Source organism: Phascolarctos cinereus, unplaced genomic scaffold (genome assembly GCF_003287225.1).
Source record: "Phascolarctos cinereus isolate Bilbo 61053 unplaced genomic scaffold, phaCin_HiC Scaffold_5;HRSCAF=322, whole genome shotgun sequence".
In the NCBI taxonomy this organism is placed as follows: domain Eukaryota; kingdom Metazoa; phylum Chordata; class Mammalia; order Diprotodontia; family Phascolarctidae; genus Phascolarctos; species Phascolarctos cinereus.
The window spans coordinates 435,251,426-435,265,963 of record NW_027555958.1 but is presented as its reverse complement, the minus strand read 5'-3'; the positions used below and the strand labels follow the sequence as shown (position 1 = coordinate 435,265,963).

The following is a 14,538-nucleotide window of genomic DNA, read 5'->3' as shown; positions in this document are numbered from 1 at the left end:
TTCCATCATCCCCACTCTGTCCCTTCTCTTCAATCTCTCCTAGTCTACTGGCTTCTTCCCTACTCTCTACAAACATGCCCCCATCTTCCCATCCTCAAAAAACTCTCACTCTACCCTCCCATCCCCATTTATTATCACTTTCTGCCATTTGTGGCTAAACTCCTTCAAAAGGTCCTCTTTAATGGATGCCTCCACATTTTCTCCTCTCACTCACTTCTGGACCCCCCCTGTTTTTTGACCTCAACATTCCATCAAACTTCTCTCTCTAGTTAACAATGATCTCTTAATTGTTCATTCCAATGGTCTTTTGTCAGTCCTCGCTCTTGTTGACCTCACTGTGGCATTTTGCACTGTTGATCAATCTTGTTACTCCTTTTTTTTTTGTGGGGGGGAGGTGTTTGTTTTTTTGGTGAGGTTAAGTGACTAGCCTAGGGTCACACAGCTAATAAGTATCAAGTGTCTGAGGCTGGATTTAAACTCGGGTCCTCCTGACTCCAAGGCCGGTGCTCTACCCACTGCACCACCTAGCTGCCTCTGATATTCCTTCTTGATATTCTTTGATGCTCTCTTCTTTCTAGGTTTTCAGGACATGACTCCTTCCTGGTTCTCCTCTTATCCATCAGACTATTCCTTCTCATTCTCCTCCAACTGTAGGTGTCCTGTAAGGTTTTGTCCTGGGCTCTGTTCTTATCTCACTCTATACCCAAGTCACTTGGTGATCTCATCAGCTCCCATGGATTTAATTACCATCTCTATATTGACCATTCTCAAATCTACCGGTCTCTGCTGACTTCCAATTTCATATCTCCAATTGCCTTTCAGACATCTCAAATTGGATGTCTAGCAGTCATCGTAAACTAAACATGCCCCAAACAGAGCTCATTCTTTCACCCTAAACCAGGGGTAGAGAACCTATGGCCTTGAGGCCTCATGTGGCCTTCTAGGTGCTCGGGGTGCAGCCTTTTGACTGAGTCCAAGTTTTAGAAAACAAATCTTCTTATTAAGGGGATTTGTTCTGTGAAGTTTGGTTTCAGTCAAAGGGCCACACTTGAAGACCTAGAAGCTGCAGGTTCCCCACCCCTGCAAACTCTCCCCACCTTCTCCAAACTTCTCAGTTACCATCAAGGGCACCACCAATCTTCCAATTCTTCAGGCTCAAACCTAGGTATCATCCTTGACTCCTCACCATCTCCCAACCCTCAGATCCAATGTGTTTCTAAGACCTGGTGATTTTGCCTCTGTAACATCTTTCAAATATGCCCCCTTCTCTCCTTTGGCATGGCCCCCATGCTGGTGCAGATCCTCATCTCCTCAAGCTTTGACTATTGCCTGCCTCATGTTTCTCCTCACTCCAATTCATCTTCCATTTAGCTATCAAATGGAAGCTAATTTAGGGATTCTCCTAAAGTTCAGATCTGACTATGTTACCCCTCATCTCCCACATTCAGTGAGCTCTAGTGACTCCATATTCCTCCAGTATCAATACAAAATCCTCTGTTTTGTGTTCAAAGTCCTTCATAACCTGGCCCTTCTCTTCCCCTACCTTTCCAGTCTTCTTAAGCCTTACTCCCCAACACCTTTTCTTCAGTAGCCTCCTGGCTATTCCTCAGATAAGACTAATTTCTCAGCTTCAGGCATTTTCTCTGTCTCCCAAGCCTAGAATGTGCTCTCTTCATCTCTGCCTTCTGACTTCTCTGGCTTCCTTCAAGTTCCAAGTAAAATCTCATCTTCTGTAGGAAGCCTTTCCCAATCCCTCTTAATCCTAGTGCCTTCCCTTTGTAATCATTTCCTATTTTTTTTCCTATTCACAGTTTGTTTGCATATATTTTGTTTGCTTATTGTCTCTCCTGATAGATTGTGAGCTTCTTGATAGCAGGAACTGTCTTTTGCCTCTTTTTGTATCCCCAGCACTTAGCAGAGCGCCTGGTACATAATAAACACTTAATCAATGTTTACTGACTGACCGATGGCTGGTTTTTTTGTTTGTTCATTTTGTTTTGCTAGGCTGGTATACAAGCTGAAGGCTTGACAGAGATTGTGAAGAAAGCGAATACATCATTTATGGAGTATTCCACACACGGGAAGATAAAGGAACTTGTAAAGACAGTAGGTGTTATCCTTTATCTGCCTGTAATGTGAAATCAGGAGGCTGGATCTCTCTAATAATAAATACTTGCCTTCCTATAGATTTATCAAGCACATTATCCCATATCCCCATTAAGTAGGCAGTGTACATTTTTCCCTCCTGTGCAGAAAGCTGAGACTCAGATTAACTGATCTGCCCATGGTTATACAACCAAGGCCATGAACTTGTTTTGTTTTTTTTAATTGATAACAATATTTCAGTATAATTGGTCTCCTTTGTAAACCTTTATTTTAGGAATTTAAAAGCATTCTTATGAGAAGAGGTCCAATGGCTTCTTCAGATTGTCAAAAAGTTGCAAGACACAAAAAAAGTTAATAACCCCTGAACTAGGGTGTGACAAAAATAAGATTTGAACTCGAGTCTCCTTACTTGACATTACTCTTCTTACTTACCATCAGCCAATATCATGTATTACCATTGCTCTGGAGTGCCATATTTCCCTGTAAACTGGACAGACCTATGTAGGAAAGGGTGCTGCCACGAGTGCCAGAAAACCTGGATTCCAAACCCAGACTCTTTATTAGCTGTGTGACCATGGATGGATCATGTAGCCACTCTGAGCCTTAGTTATTGTGAGAAAAACACCGTGTAAGCATAAAGCACCATAGACATGTGAGTTATTATCCACCTCCCAGAGTGGTAGTATGAATAGGATAGGGGCAGTATGAGAAGCAGAGGTGAAGAAAGAGTATATCAAGATGAAAAAGCAATTGAAAATGGGAATTTGGAAAATATTGAAGGATTGTAGATGTAGAACTGGACAGGACCTCATAGGTCTTTAAGTCCAACATCTTTATTTTACAGATGAGGAAACCTAGGCTAAATTTGATCCCTGTCACTCAGGCAATGGGCATTACAGGGGACAGATGAACCCAGGACCTTTGACTCTAGAATGAAGGTTCTTACCCCCATCCCACATTTTCTTCTAACCAAAATAATTCAAATCTGAACAATACAAATACAGAATTACAAAAGGATTTTTAGGAATCATCTCTAATTCCTGGCCAGAGGCAGGTGTGTATATATTTAGGCAGAAGCTTGTATACTTTCTTCCAATTTATCTGCAAGAATAAAAACTTTACAATCTCTCTTAATCATTGGCTCAACCTAGCTGTCAAGAAATTCTTCCTTTGCCCAACTAGAACCTCTTCTGCTTTAATTAAAGCCCTCTCTTCTTGATTGTTTTATTTTTGTGAATGTGGAAAATAATTGCCACACGTCTACTTCAAAAAATCCTATACCTGAACATAATTATGAGACCACCCGTTAGCCTGCTCTTCTCTGCTCATTTTCTTTTCATTTTTCTTGAATTCCTTACAAAGTGATGTATCACTTATGTAAAATAGAAAAATGTGAATGAAAGGAATAGAGATGAGACATTTGTATATGTTGGTGATTTTAGCTCAGCCATTCATTCAGGGCTTTTACAGTGGAGCAAGTTTGATAGGAATGATTTAAACACATTGTCACTCAAAGTGATTATCAAACCCAGTTTCCAAATTCCCATTAGCCTGGACACCTTTGGGAACTTGCCTGACTCCTTTAGCTCACTAAGTATTTCCCTACACAAGCAGCAACTTAGAAAATTCTAAGTACAGTCATAAGGGTGAATGTTCACACATAGAGGATGATTTAATTATTTGTCAGACCTAAGCATGAGCGGAGGAATTTAATTCTGGTGAAACAGACAATCTTGAGTTATCCTTAGTCCAGAGGAGGCAGGAGTTGTTTTGGTTTTGTTTCATTTTTCCTATGTCACTATTAGATTGTAAACTCCTTGAGGGTAAGGAGTGTCTTTAGTTGGTTTGTGTCCCCAACAGTTAATAGGTGCTTAATAAGTGTTGATTGATTGAATTAAAAATGTTTAATTAATTAATTAAAATTAGAATTAAAAAAGGTCTTCTTTAAGCCATGAGGTCTACTGGCCTGCACAAGACTACAGCAGCTGTCCAAATGAAACTTAAAATGAATCCCCAACACTGTTGGCCTTTCAATCAGCCGGATATTTAGGTTTCTTTAGAAGTAAGACAGTACGTAGACTACAGGGGTAAACCTCTGGAAGTTCAAAAGGTTACTCTTGGTTGTCAATCCATAGTAACAGAATTACACACAGCACTATTTTTTTTTTCCAGAAAGACTGTTTCACAGGTAGATGAAGTCAGATCTGGCTTCAAATTCTGACTCTGATACTTATTTGATATGTGATTTTAAGAAAACTACCTAACCTCTCTGAGCCTCTGTTTCTGAGTCTGTTGAACAAAGATAATATTTGGAAGACCTACCATAACAAATTGCTGTAAAGCTTGAATGCGATGCTGCATGGATGCTTTGCAAATTTAAAGGAACTATATAAATGACAGCTATTATTAGAGATAAGGGAAAAAAAATGAATGCACTTTTCCAAGCTGCTTAATGGCTAACCAGAGAGTTGTTATAACTTGCCCAGGCATTCAGAGAACTGCTTCAAGCGTGCAACAAATGGGCAGTTTTTCCTTTTTTTTAAATCAATATTCTTCCCCCCTCCCCCAATTAACAAGTATTTATTTTCTTTCCCTCTCTCGGTCTCATCCCCTGAGGGGGAAAAGCACAGAACACACACACACACACACACACACACACACACACACACACACACACACACAAAACCAAGCTTGTAATAAATATGCCTAGTCAAGCAAGACAAATTTCCCCACAGGCTAGAAATGTCTCATTCAGCACAGTGAGTTCCTTTCCTCTCAGTCAAGAGGTAGGCAGTATTCTTCCAAACGGGTCCTTAGAAATCTGTTGGTTATTGTGTTGATCAGAGTTCTTAAGTTGCTTTTTGTTATTACAGAGTCAAGTTATAGTATAAATGGCTCTCCTCATCCTGCTCTCTTTACTCTCCATCAGTTCATACCAGTTCTCCAAGGTTTCTCTGAAACCAGGCCCTTCCTTGCTCCTTATGGCACAATAGCATTCAGTGATGAGAAGCAGAACAAAAGAGGTCTTCAAAGAAGGGAAAAAAAAGTCAAGGAATGGAAATTTTGAAGCTAAGATAGAATCTTTGATTTAGAACTGCAAGGAATGGTAGAGACCATCCAGTGCAACCCCTTCATTTTACAAATAAGGAAACTGAGGCCCTGAGAGGTTAAGTCACTCAGATAAAATGTCAGGGCTGGGATTTGAACCAAGATCCTTCAACCCCCAAAACAGAATCCTTTCTACTGCACCATACTACTTCAGGAGAATCTCTGTCATTTGCAGCAATATTCTATTCACTGAGTGCTCAGAAGGATATCTAAGCTGACTTTTCCCCTCATCCTTCTATAGTTGTTAGGATGGAAGGAGCTACCAGCTGTCAAGCTACTGCTGTCTGCTGATCTAAAGTTGTTTGATCAAGAACTTGCCTTTTTTGATGTGGACAAGGACTTTGTGCAGGATATTTTGAAGGTACTGACTTCCCCCAAGCTTCAGGCTTGGTGTCTTCTTGTGGACTTGACTGTGGTTCTCCCCTCCTTTCACCTTCTCAAACCTCACCTCACCTCACCTCACCTTCCTACTGATCCCCTTCCTCTGTCCCTGGCAGGAGCTGGCGCAGCCAATAGATGGATATGATATACTGAAGAAAATCTCTCAGCTGTTCAGTGGTATCTCAGGCCAGTGGACTCAGGCCCTGGGGTTGGTAGAACTTTGGTACGTCATCCCTACCTCCATGGGACTGCCCTTGGAATACAGTTTCTATGCTACTGCCCTAACACATCTTTCAGCTAATGGTGAGTTTGGCTATGTCACTCCATCACCTCCAACTGCTACATGATGTAGCAGATATAGTCCCTGCCCTCAAGGAGCTTATAGTCTTTTTGAAGAACCAAAGATGGCACATAGGGAGCATACATGGCTCTGACTCTAGGAGTTCAGACAAGAGAAGGTGAGTGTGAGCTAGAGGGACCAGGAAGGCTTTCCAGAGGACAGACTTGAGCAAGGCTTGAGAAGAGGTAGAATACCAATAACCAAGGAATTAAGGAAAGGATGAACAGAGTACCAGGATAGAGACTGTGTGGTGTGATGGAAAGAGTCCTGGACTGAAGGAAGCAGGGTCCTGTCTCTGAGACCTAGTACTTGTATGACCTTGAACAAGTCACTCTGGACCTCAGTTTCCTAACCTGTAAAATGAGTCAGTTGGACAGCATGGTGCCATGGAAAGAATATTTGTTTTGGACTCACAAGTCCTACTTAGCTGCCCTCAGTATCCTTATTTGTAAAATGAGGTGGTTGGACAAGATGGTTTCTGAGGCTTCTTCTAGCAATATAAACCTATGACCCTCGAGGTCCCTTATATCTATATGAACCTATGAGACCAACCTGACTCGAGTGTAGGGAATGTCCTCTGGAGTAGTGGAAAATCGGGTTGGTGAGAGAAGGAGGAGCCAGTTGGGGAACAGTCTTCTATTCCTCTTCCTAGGGTTTAGGTGACCTTTGTCTGTATTTTGTAATTCACAGTGGATGCCAAAGTAGCCTTTCCTCTGTCTGACGATTCTGTAACTCCTCAGTCATCCAGCCCTGTAGTTCAAATGCTTGCTGACATCAAACCACGGTAAGGAGAGACGTTTCCAACAGAGGATGTTGAGAGTACTAAGGAACCCATAATGTACCTCTCCGATGACTAGGAGATGGTTGCTATTACTCCATCAACATGTAATGATGACTTCCCTCGGTAAAGCCAGAGCCAGCATCGTATAGTAGATATAACCCTGGACTTGAAGTCAGGATGACCTGGGTTCAAATTCTTGGCAAGTCACCACTCTATGCCTCAGTTTCCTCATCTTTAAAATGATGTGGTTGGACTCAGTGGTTTCTAAGTTCCTTTTCAACATTAAATCTATGATCCCATGAAGGTCCTCTTCCAGTGCTTCCACTGGAGTAATTGACCAATTAGGGAACATGGCCTCTGGAAAGGGTGTATCAACTCCCCTAGAAGACCATAGAATCCAAAGTGGGGAAATGACAAGTTTCAGCTCCCAAATAAACCAGAAAATCTGTCTGCCCCATTGTTCCCCTTTAATGAAAATTCATGATCCAGTATTTATTAAGTTAACTGTGTTAAAGACTGGGGAAGACACAAGTGATACAATTCTTGTCCTCAGGAAGCTTATATTCTAAAAGGGGAGATAACACATCTAGGGGAAGGGTGATCAGGAAAAGAATGTCTGGAAGTCACAAGGGCTAAAGAGAAGACTACTGACTTTCCTTTCCCATGGACAAGAGTAGGATTGATTTCATGCCAATTCTCAGAGCAAGAGATGAAAAAGAAGAGAAGTAAGCATAGAATTCAGGAATGCCTTAGCATGGACATGGGCTCTGGAGCTCCAGTTTGGGGGTGAAGCAGCAGCAGCAGCAGCAGCATCCACATCAACATGGAAAATGGAAAATAGATGAAGATGGGGTCCCATGGCCCCAAGGGTCCATTTTCCTGGTCCCCATCTCTGTATTCTCAGATTCCCAGATGCCTTGTAGAGGTCCAATCAGTCTTATGTAGTCCCCATTCCCCTTTATGGGTTATCTCCCCCCATCAGAATGTAAGCATCTGTAGGGAAGGGACTTTTTTTTTTAATTCCTCAGTTTTTAATATGTGCTTGGCACACAGTAACTACTTAATGAATATTCTCTCATTCTTCTTCATTTTAAGGGTATCAAGAGACCAGACAGATTTTCTGGTTTATTTGGGGACTGCAACTTGTCCTTTCCCCCTAGGATTCCATGCCTCTTCTTAGAACTGGGTAAATAAACCCTTTCAAGAGACATGGATTAGCCAGTCACCCCTTTGTAAGAGCTAGGAACCCTGGAAAAGGGCCTTCATTGAATCATAGATTTAGAGTTTTAGAAGGGAGCTTAGAAACCATTGCTTTCAACTCCCTCCTTTAACAAATGAGCTTTATTCAATACTTTCAGAAGGAAGAGGAGAGCATGAGTAGACAGCCCTTCATCCTCAAATGGGCAATCTGCTCCCCACAGGCCCTTCTTCAAATCTCTCTTATTGCCAAGTCTTGCTATGGAAACAGTTTGGGTACTGGGGCCCATTTATCCTTTGCTTTCATTCCTCGTGCACATGACTGTAGATGTGCACACACATGTGTGTACAGAATTATGTCTAGTAATTATTATAATTGGAGTAAGCATCATGAAACCAAAGGGTTAGGAGTATACTTGGGAAGAGACCTTGGATAAACCCTGTTGGAGAGAGGCAGACTCCTATCCAATTCCACAAAGAGATTGCTTTTGGGAGAGGGACCATGGCAAGGCTGGACTGGTCAGGAGCTCACCTAGGGCACAGAAAAATCTTGGGATTCCTCTGGTCAACATATGGAGCCTGCCTTCCCCTTCCTTGTGCCATGGGCAGCTTTCATGAACATTCCTGACTTAATGCTTTTATTAATTCTTTGTCTACAAACAAATCTAGTTAAATGGGTAGCCAGCATCACAGTTTAGCCTAAATTGACTTCCTTGGACCAGTGGCACAATGTTGTAGAACACAGTTGCTCATGGTGACCATAAAACTCATTCTCCAGAAAATCTGACCAATGTCCCTTTGACACAGCTGATGATCTCTGGGTTTCCCAAATATTGAGGGAAGAAAGGACATAGTGGTAGAGGTAAGCACAAAGCCTGTCCCCTCCTTCAGGTAGGTATAACCTGTCAGTTATTTCATCTGCCAAAGGAGTACAAGTGCTATATACATGTCCCTGAAGTTCTGGTGCCCAGGTACAAAGCTCCAGTCACCCACCCTAGTTATGGCTCTCTGTGTATGTTATCTGTCTGTCTCAGAAGGATTCCTCTGAGGGATGCTGGACAGTGTAAATAGGAGATGGTATCACCCCTGCTCATTACATATGCAACCCTTGCTTTGTTCCTCTTCCTGTAGCATGTACTGGTACTCTGTGGCAGCGATGACCACCAACACCCCTGTCTTCCAGTCTGGCATTGAGCTCCAGGCAAAGCTCCAGGCAGCACACCCAACAAAACTGGACATGAAGTTGGACCTAAAAGAGAAAAACTTTAAGTGTGAAACCTTCCCATGGCGCCAAGAGACTGAGCTGCTGATGGCCAGGTATGCTAGTCATCAACATCTTCCCCCAAACTCCTTCTTGAGGGAACAGAACAGCAATGACAAGGCTGGGACTCAGCTGGAACTCTCAAATTAGCATGCCTTCCATCAGGATATTCTGATTACAGAGCTGCTTCTTACAGCCACTTTGAAAGATTCAGTTCAGTTGGAGACATTTATTCTTAGAGATTTCAAATAGTGTACTGGTAAGTCTATTGGTTTTCCTGTATTCATTCATTCATATTATTGACTTTCTGGAATAGCCCTGTTTTCTTAAGCCAATAACTGCTTCTCTAGGGCCTCCCTTTCCCCAATCTCAGAGATGAATGCAGGGACCGAGTCATGGCCAATAACTAGCAACCCCTGGTACCCAGTCTCCTCTCACTGTTCCACAGCACCAAGGCATTTGCTATATCAAGAAAGGGTGGGGAGCCAGAAACCAAAAAGAAGATTCCTCTGGTTCCCAAGGAAGCAGGATCTGAGATCTCCAAGGGGCAATTTGGTTCTGAGAGATGACTTTGAAGGTAGCGGGCAAGGTTATAACAAATATGGAAGATTAGAGGTTCCCATGAAAAATGGCCACAAGGGCATTAGCTATCACAGAGAGACAGTCAGTGTGTGATTGTTTGAAGACCTGGGAACTAACATTGACAATGGCTCAAGCAGGACCTTCTCTAGCAAGCCTTTCCTGATCCTCCACCTGCTGGCACTCTCCCTCCTTCCTTGGTATTTAAGAGATAGCATCACTATAGCACTTTAAGGTTTGCAAACCACCTTGCCCACATGCTCTCATCTGATCCCCATAACAACCCTGTTAACCCCATTTTAGAGATGAAGAAACTGAGGCAGACAGAGGTTAAGTGACTTGCCCAAGGTCACATAGCTAGTTAGTGTTTCAGGTGGGATATGAATTCAGGTTTCTTGACTTCAAATTCAACACTCACTGTGCTACCGTTTTCACTCACTCTCTCTCTCTCTCTCTCCCTCTCTTTCTCTCTCTCCTCTCTCCCCATATATATGTATGTATACATACATATATACACAATATGCATACACATATACATACATATATGTGTATGTATGGTATAAAAACCCCAAAAGAAGTCATGAAGAATTGGACATGATTGGGAAATAAGTGAACAACTATTTATCAGTCTAGTTAAATAAGTAGCCAGCGTTGCGGCTTAGTCCGAGTAAGCTGACTTCCTAGGGCCAGTGGTACAACCTGGTTGAACCTAGTTGTGGGAGGGATAAAGTATGTGGTGTGTGTGTGTGTGTGTGTGTGTGTGTGTGTGTGTGTAGAATATCCATTCTAACAGGCATATAAGATGTATATGTGTATATACACACACATATATACACACATGAACATGTACATATACAAGCATGTGGGTATATGTATGCATATACATATATATGGGAGCAGTATTCATATCCCATATGAATAGATATATAAACAAGGGGCTAAGTACGTATGCACAAAATACCTGTGTTACACATGCCCACACACATACATATACAAATGTGTTTGCATAATTTATCTATGCATAAGCACATATGTGTGCACAATACAATTTTTATCTCTTGTTTATGTATGTGCGTACACATGCACATATGTATATATTGACCCAACATATGTACATGTATTATATATAAGTATATATATATATTTATTTCTCATATGTATTCATACATGTATAGATGTATGTGTATTTATATATTGTGTTGTTGTCGTTGTACAGTCGTATCTGGCTTTCCGTGACCCCATTTGGGGTCTTCTTGGCAGAGACACTGGAGTGGTTTGCCATTTCCTTCTCCAGCTCATTTTACAGATAAGGAATACACACACACACACACACACACACACACACACGTGCATGTGTGCGCACACCCTTCTTATGGCCCTGTTGGAATGGAAGCTCCTTGAGAGTAGAGAAATTATTTCTTTCTTTGTATGTGTCCCCAGAGCCCTGTCAGTCAGTTAACAAACATTTATCAAGTACTTACCTACTACTACGGGCTAAGCTTTGGCAACAATACAAAGAATTGGGAGATCCCCACTTGCCCTCAACAAGCTCCCATCCTCAGGGGCAGGGCAGGTAACCTGGATACAGAACTCTGTCCATATGAGAGATATAGAGGAGATAGAAGGCAGTCTGAGGGTAGAAAGCCTTAGCTTCTGGGGAGGTGGGGGGGAACCCAGGAAAGGCCTCTTGTAGAAGAGAGGATTTGAACTGAGTCTTCAAGGAAACCAGAGAACCAGGAAGCGGCATTGAGGGGGCAGAGCATTGTAGAACTAGGGGACAGTCTATGCAAAAACATGGGAAAATGTCACATTCAAGGAACTGCAAGTCAGCCTAGCACATAGTAGGTGCTCAATAAATGCTTGTTGACCAATTATTTGCTTGATGACTCTTGGGGGTACCATCCCCTGCTTCTTAATGATGATTTCCACAATGTCCTTGTTCAAATGTAGAAAGGAAGGACTTCTGAAGCTATCCCTCCCAATTACTCCAATTCCTCCGAGGCCGAGCTTCCCCATGATGAAAGTGAAAAGGCCCACTTCCAAGATGCTTGGCTCAGCCTGCCTTACTTGGGTTTTCAATCCTACCTTTCCATGAAATCCCTTAGTGCCGCATCATTCCAAGGCTCTGTTCTCCATCACACAGTGGGAACACATGAGGCTTGGCTTGTAGCAAAACCAGGTAAGGAAAGAGTTGGCTTCCTCATGGGGATGGTGGACGGGAGACCAAGAATACTGACGTCCTGTGCATTGGGCACTTTCTACAGATACCAGTGTTGAGAAGATCAAGCTGGAAATCGAAGCAGGACCTAACGCAGCTTCCAGACTAACCCAGACGGTGAGTGCCAAGGAGTTGCAGCAGGACAGATGCAAAGGAATTTCAAAAAGATCCTAGGGGTAGAAAAAGGGCTTAGTGTGAGTTGCTTTGTAGCAGAGCCCATCCAGATTGTCTCAGGTAAACCCAAGCCATGTTAACATTATGCTTCATGAAATCACCTTGAAAAATTAAGAGGGTTTTCCCTCACATCTTCTGAAGCATTTTTTAAGTCAAAAAAGAAACCATAAATTTGTGTCCATGTTTTTATATTTTCTTAACAATGTTTCCCATCTTGTGAAATGATTTTTGTGATTCTTCTACAGCGAAATTCTCTTCTACCCAATAATAGTTAGCATTTATATATTACTTTAAGGTTTGCAAACCACTTTAGCCAATCTGAGGAAGCAACATGGTAATAGTGGGAAAAGCATAGCATTTGGAGTCCAGGGACCTGAATTCAAATTCTGGTTCTGCTGTTTATCTCTCACCTTTTGACCTTGAGCAGTCACTTTCCCTATGGGCCTCAGTTTCCTCAAATGTAAAATGAAAAGGTGAGACTATAATCTTTTCTCTCTTTAAATCTATGATCTGATGAATTTAATTAAGTATACCCTTATAAACACAGTACCATTATAAGAACAGCTAGGTGGGAGAGTGCATACAACACTGGAATTGGAGTGAGGACGACTTAAGTTCCAATTTTGCCTTCAACACTTACTTGTTGTATAACCCTGGGAAAATCATTAAACTTCCTTCAGCCTCAGTCTCTTCCTCTAAAAATGGAGATAACCTCACAAGGTTATCGTAGGGATCAAATGAAAAGAGTTCTTTACAAATTTTAAAGTGCTACATGAATACTGCTATCTACAAGATGGAAAATGGTTCTCAGTTGTAAACTAGGACCAGCAAGTTCTCTGGTTCTTAGGAGCATGATGGCTTCGGTGTTATAATCTTCCAGCATCCTACGTGCTTTGTAGGCAAAATCAATCAAAGATGAAACCCCTCACAAGCAATACAGGATTCCATCTACCAAGAATGACCCAGGGATGCAGGAGAATAGTGACATCAGTTCCTCCAATTCCTCATCTGCCTCCTTGACTTCTGACAAAAAACCCTCAGATATTATTGGCAAGGAAAAAGCGGACCAAAATGGCGGCATCCAAGGCTACGCCGTCAGTGAGAGTGGCAGCAATAGTCACGGAGGTAGCAATACCACCGAACTCCCATCTGTCCGTGACCAGGTAACTCAGCTCATAAATTCACTGCACTCTGAGCTGAAAGTAGGAATCCCAGCAGCTGAGGCAAATCCAGTCAAGGTAATGGTTGTGGCAACGACACAGAAAACAGTCCGATTTTGGGTGCTGACTCTGGTCCTCCCCCTCTTGGGTATTGTATGGGATGGGAGGGTACGACCATAGCTACAGAACCCTGGGGCTGGCAGCCTGGGGGCGATTAGGGTTAGGGCAATGCCTGCTGGTGGAAGAGCATGAGGTAAGGGATGGTAGTCATAGAACAAAGAGAAAGGGCATCCTTTCCCTAGAGCAAGCATGTGCCCTAGCATGTAGACACTCTGAATCAAAGCCCCAAGTCCTGTATTAGTTGTGGTTTTAATAGACTAATGGGTTTGGAGGAGTCATGCATTAGCATCTCTTTGCATATAAACAAGAAGATATTATGATCTTCCCAGAAGGATTATCTATCTATCTATCTATCTACCTACCTACCTACCTACCTATTCCTTTCCTTATATTCATCTAAGTTGGACACTCCACAATCTCACATGATGACATAGACTCATACACGCAGGATCAAAGAATTAGAGCAGGAAGGGACTCAGAGCCTCTGTAGGCTAACCTCCATCAGTTTACAGAGGGGGACATTGAGTCCCAAAGGTATAAGATGACTTGACCAAAGTCACACAGTGTCAGAGCCAGGATTCAACTTAAGTTCTGCTACTCTAAGTTCAGGTCTCTCAGTGAGAATTTGCTTTCCCTCTGACCCCCCCCCCCAATTTATCCTGTTTCTAGCTTGTTTATTCATAATTGTTTACATGTTCTCTCTCCCCATTAGACTGTAAGTTCCCACTAGATTGTAAGCTCCTTGAGGGCAAGGATCGTGTTTTGCCTTTTTATATCCCTAGAGTTTAGCACAGAGGCAGAGAGAGAAAGAGAGAGAGCTCTTAGCAGAGTACCTGGCATATAGTAGGAATTTAATAAATCCTAGTTGATTGATCGGACTGTTGGTGAATGTATCTTTGTGCTAATTTTCCAGTTCAGCCATTTAATAACTATGTAATCTTTGACTTTACCAGGCCTCAGTTTTCTCATATGTAAAATGAGAAACTTGGACAGATGATCTAAGATCCTTCTAACTCTAGATATAGGATTTACCCTATGGGTCAGATTCATCTCCCTCCATCGTTCATACGAGGGGAGTTATTGTATCCTAGAAGGTGAGGTTCACCAATCTCT

The 14,538-nt window shown here is 42.3% G+C and overlaps 1 long non-coding RNA gene across 1 annotated transcript; it reads right to left on the bottom strand.

Moving 5' to 3' along the window:
• Positions 1–8,538: 8,538 nt before the first annotated feature.
• On the bottom strand, positions 8,539–13,751 carry LOC144457843 (uncharacterized). Its single transcript, XR_013487391.1, has 2 exons — positions 11,839–13,751; positions 8,539–9,162 (listed from the first exon to the last, which is right to left on the bottom strand). It is a non-coding gene; the product is annotated as an uncharacterized LOC144457843 (long non-coding RNA).
• Positions 13,752–14,538: the final 787 nt, after the last annotated feature.